Raw genomic sequence first — 6,085 nt, forward strand, 5'->3', positions numbered from 1 at the left:
TACTTAACCCTTGTTTTCACATCACATCTCATTCTGATTATCTCTGTTAAAACGTCGGATGTAGAACATGACCTGTGTAGCATCCACCGCGTACGCGGCTGCTCTTAACCAAAAACTGTTATTACTGTAATAAAGACTTTTATCCATACGATTGAAGATTTTATGCAGATTCAGTGGCATATGGCGGTTCGAGACTTCTGCTTTACGGTACTCAGCCCGAAACGCTAATAACTATGCTCTGAATAATAAATTTTGGGTTGTAAAGTTCACGCCATAGCCAAGTACGGTTTGGAGCGAAACTACTTTTAAAAACAGCAACACTTTTTTTTTTAATCGTTCCCTCCAGTGGCACAGTGATATGTCTGTGGACTGACACCACTAAAAACCGGGTTTCGATATCCATGGTAGGCAGAGCAAAGATAGCCCATTGTGTAGCTTTGCGTTTAATTTAAAATATGTTTAAAAAGATCCATTATTATCGATATATTCGCGCACATCTTGTAGTTAAACCGTGAAGCTAATGAAAAGTTATGGTACATATTTTATAAAGGGGGCACAATCGATGGAACGTTAATATATCTAATTTCGATCCTCCAGACAAACAAGAGGGGTACGGCATGGCCAGGTGGTTAAGACACTCGACTCGTAATTCGAGGGTCGGGGGTTCGAATCCCTGTCACATCAGACATGCTCGCCTTTTCAGCCATGGAGGCGTTATAATGTTATAGGGAATCCCACTATTCGTTGGTAAAAAGAGTAGCCCAAGAGTTGGTATTGGGTGGTGATGACTAGCTGCCTTCCCTCTAGTCTTACACTGCTAGATTAGGGAAGGCTAGCGCATATTAAGTTTTCAAATTAATCGTAACTTATGGTCATGCTTAAAAGTTTCAGTTTTATTTTTTTTGTGAAATACCATCTGTAAATTTGAGTAATGAATGACCAAAAATATTGATATTCAGACTTGAAGTTTCAAACTAAATAAAAAATTAGTTTGTAAATCATTTAAAGTCAAAACTAATAAGTGTAGGCTTGCGCACTAGAAACAATAGAAGTTTAAAGGTAACAACAAAAGGAAAAAGTAACAAATCACAGCTTAATTTTCAATTAAGATCTAGTGGTCCTGTGAAGAATCAAATGACAAATTTTTCTTAGCTGTAAGCATTCATTATTATTTATATAAATAGCTCGTATGTAATATGCAAATATGCCATATTTCCAACCCCTTAGTTAATATATTCATTTTTAAAAGATTCTGTACACATTACAATTTATTTAATACTAAAAGTTGGTCAGAGAAGCCACTAAGTTTTTCACATCCTCGTTACTCACGTACTAGATAATTCATTTAAGATATCACCTGTACTTTTTCTTTGGAAATACTGCTGTAATACAGAACATTGTATAGAAATAGACAATGATATTTTTCCGCTGATAGGTCAGGTAATGCTTCAAGAACACAATATCCCTTGTTTTGTAGTAAGGGTGACTTTTAGTCACTTTGAGAAGAATTTTATTGTTTATTTACTCTATACTTCCTTGTTATCTCAGTCTAGAACAAAGTGATTGAGAGAGAAAAGCACCGATTTGATTTAATTATACTCTACTAAAGGTTCTATTAAATACATTAGCCTTCAGAACTTTGGTTACGTTTGTATGTTGGAAATAATTATTTTACTGGACTTAAATTTGAACCCAGTCTCTTTCTTTGCTTCATAATCAGCTCAGATTTATGTAACTCGCACCTTGCTGCGCAGAATACTTTCTGGCAAACTTTCTTTAAATCTGTGGCTCTCACCGAATTATCCGGAGAAATCAGTTAACCTGAGAAAACCATACGTATACAAAAATTTTGGGTAGAGTTAGGATGCGCAAATAGCCCATTTTATAGATTTAGTGGTTGGAATGTATATTTGATGTTTTGTATAAAACGAAACTATTTTATTTATTTATCATCATAGAGTGTACTCTAAAGTATAATACTAAAAATGTAAGTCATTTTATCCTAGTGAAATTTAAAATATTTTATTTACAAGTGAGAACATCAAATACAAATATTCTTTTATATTTGAGGTTCGTTATACGTTTAATTAGGGGTAAAATTCTGCCGGCATTGAGTACCGGAACATATTGTTTAAAACGAGACTGAACCGAAACTTATCCGAGTTACTTTCTTGTTTGTTATGTTTACACATAGATTTTCGTTTGTTTGTTTTCAAAAACAGATCAACTTCACTCAGTTGAGTACTTTTTTTTTTTCCGATAGTTTTGCCTTTGTGTTGGCCCGGCATGGCCTAGCGCGTAAGGCGTGCGACTCGTAATCCGAGGGTCGCGGGTTCGCGCCCGCGTCGCGCTAAACATGCTCGCCCTCCCAGCCGTGGGGGTGTATAATGTGACGGTCAATCCCACTATTCGTTGGTAAAATAGTAGCCCAAGAGTTGGCGGTGGGTGGTGATGACTAGCTGCCTTCCCTCTAGTCTTACACTGCTAAATTAGGGACGGCTAGCACAGATAGCCCTCGAGTAGCTTTGTGCGAAATTTCCAAACAAACAAACAAAGCCTTTGTGTTTAATGGCTTAATATTGCGCGTAAATGTATAGGAAACAAAATTAGCGCACAAAGAATTGTTATGATGTGTAAGTCTTTTACAAGTTGGTAGAAAATTATAACAATTACATGAATTTCATAGCCAGATTTGGAGGTGGGAGGTTTTTTATCATCCAAAGTGGACTCGTTTCATGTGTAACTTTAGTGCCTAGGGACGAAACACACACAAACGAAACGTAATAGTACCTTTATCATCACAGTAAATCAAACATTTCTACTAAATTTTCTCTGACAAATACGAAAATGTTATTTCCTCATTTACGCACAGTGTTACCAAAGCAATTGTATAGTTAGGGACCATCATCATATAAAGTAAAAAAATAAATATTAATAGGCGAGCGGAACTCCAGTGGGAATGGGGGCGATTCATTAACACTCCCGATTTCCCTAGCTTGTTTACATTTGTCATAAGACACGTAGTGTTTAAAAATATAAACCTGTCTTGTGAAAAATTCATACGTATAAGGACTCTTGAACAAAAAAATATTATAATATAAATTTGCACAGCAGCTCAAGGAATTCTCTGCACCGATTATTTCAGTTGTGTTATATACATGGACGATAAAATACCAAGAACTGACTGTTTACTGTACCAAATTAGCATAATTAACCTCGCAAATAAACTGTTACATAAAAGGTACCGTTTGATTGCTATATTACGTTTACTGCATCGTTTCAACTGCATAATCCATACTTGGCACTAATATTTATTTCTGCCTTAATTAATATGAATATCTGCAGACGATGAGTTAGTCAGTCGATAGGTGGCTAGATAAAGTAACGAGAACAACAACAATAATAACGAACGTTTACTTATTTAGGCAACAAGACTCGTATTTTGTGTTATGGTAAAATATACATTATTTTTATTACTAATACAGAGGAAGCTAAAGTAACTCCCAGAATTCCATTTTTGTATTTATGACGTTAAAGGTTAAGATTTAAACCGAAATATCACAAAACATTTTGAACTAACAAAAGAAAAAAAAATCAAAATGAACAGAAGCTCGACAAGAACACCCTCAAAGCGTCTCATTTCACGTTAAGCATTAATTGGATATATTTCAAGCGCACTTTTTTAAATGTTAGCGATTAATTACTAATAAAATGTATTTTTAAATAAGTTTTAATATTTATTTTTTAACCACATGATATCTTCCTGTGTGTGTGTGTATGTATATACATACACGTATATTTGTAAGATTCAACGGTTTGTTGTTTGTTTCAGTTTCAGTTCCATACACCATATTGCTCCGTTAGAAGTTGTGGGTTATCTTAACCGCTGCCCCTTCCTCAAGGTACAATTAAAAAGTTCGTCTCGTACGCACTTTTCCTCTAATCTTTACCCTGAGGTAACGTTTGCCTCATATGCCTTTGGTTCTTCTTTCGTATTTTTGTGATGTAATATGAATGATCAGGGGGGAGTCTTTTCAATTATTTGATATAAAACAAATAGTAAAATCTAGTCTATGAAGCAACAATAAATTAGTTTATTTCTGTCTGAACGTTTGCCACATATTACGTTCACTTGTATTTGTAGGCCTAAATGTAAAAACAACATATCAAAAGAAATTACGAGACCATGGCAAGAACTACTAACTCGCAAATAAATTTACTCGCAGAATTTCCTTGCAAATACAAGTGATAAAAGTTCTCACTTTTAACCCTAAACTGTAAACATTATTTGTGATATTCAACTTTCACTACTGTATTACTTGTATTTATAACTAATTTATCAGTCTAATAATAATCGAAGTTTCTCTATTATTACATCATCGCAATCAACATCGCTCTATAGCAAACATTTAAATAAAACCATATAGCTTACAGCATTATCAATTTTATATTTTTTCTACATTGTGTTTATTTAAAGTTACTTATAGTAATAAATTACTTGTTGGTTTTATAATAGAACTAATTATAACATTAATTATCGTTAAGGCAGAAGTGTAGTTTGTGAAAAAAGAAAATTACGTCAATGAAAGTGGCTTTGACTCAGGAAATAAACATAGCAGCAATCGAATGCAAACCAGAGAGCGTCTTTTTTTTTTTTTTTTCTAATGAAATAATCAATTTCATGCCTTTTCGGAACCGAACGAGGAACATTTTGATGTTTTTATAACTAACAAGGAGCTCTTACGTGGCACAGCGGCATCTCTGCAGACTCGCACCGTTAAAAACCAGCTTTCAATACCTGTAGTGGGCAGACCACAGATAGTCCATCGTGTAGCTTTGTGATTAATTCTAAACAAACAAACAAAAACTCACAAGGAAAACGTATTTTAATTGAAATAATCTATGTCGTTGTTTGCTGTTAAGTGTAAAGCTTCACGATAGACTAAATATGCTGAGTCAACCACTGGTATTTGAACTCAACTTTTAGCATTGTAAGTCGACAGACTATCCGCTAAGCTACTGGAGGGCAAATAACCTAAACCAAGCCACAGTTATTGTGGTAGTTAATGATTCTGACCCAAGAGTCGTAGGAGTGAAACAGGAGCTTGTGTACCCATGAAATGCAAAACAAAATCAAAGTCTGACGCGAGCAATCACTCATGTTTCAAACACAAGCCCAGTTTTGTCTTTAGTAGACGGTTTTTGAGGTGTTGCCAAAATTACTGCAGGAGAGAAAAGTCAGCAATTTATAATTACTGTACACAGGTGAAAGTTGCCTCAACATTGGCTTAAAGGATAAAGATAAATGAATATTGGAGAAAGAGCTGATTCGAGTGAACTCGAACAGGGAATGTAACTCACGATGAAGAGTTATCTGTAATATAATTACGATAATTGAGTCCGGTACGAGAGCCAGAGTAAACCAATAATTTGTGCATCCACATTCCACGCCTGTAGTTTTTGACCAATCTCACCCAAACTTGAAATGCTCTTTTAGGTCTACCCGGACAGTGAAACAGGGTTTTTGGCTATAGGATATTGCCCCTAATATTCCCTATGTGTTCCCAGAATTATTCTCTTGACATCTAAATTTTGAAAGTACTCTTAGCATACTCCCTGAGGAGTGACTTCTAGGAGTCAGTATCCACTGGGTCACACCACTCCTATGTATTATGCGTGCTTTGAATGGGAATGTCAGTTAGTAGTAATATATTACCGTTGAATGTGCGTTTCGTCACAGGTGACATTTTAGTTTAATATGAGATTAGGAAAGAAATAAAAATGAAAGGATGCAGATGAAAGTAGTCACATAATATGTAAAGTCCAACAACGTAAACTAGTGAAGTTAATTATTCTGGAGATAAAATAGACCTTTGACTAAACTTCAAAATGACAACATGATCACGAAGCAAGATCGAAGTTTTACTAAAGAAGTTGGAACATTTAAAAGGAGATCAAGAAGAAAGCACAGAAAATTAAAAGAAAGATAGAAATATAAGTAAAGAGAGGATGAATATGAAAGGAGTTGCAAGCTATAATAAAGAGATAGAAAATAAAAAAGGCCAATAAGAAATTTATAGACAAT

Source organism: Tachypleus tridentatus, chromosome 13 (genome assembly GCF_004210375.1).
Source record: "Tachypleus tridentatus isolate NWPU-2018 chromosome 13, ASM421037v1, whole genome shotgun sequence".
NCBI classification, from domain to species: Eukaryota; Metazoa; Arthropoda; class Merostomata; order Xiphosura; family Limulidae; genus Tachypleus; species Tachypleus tridentatus.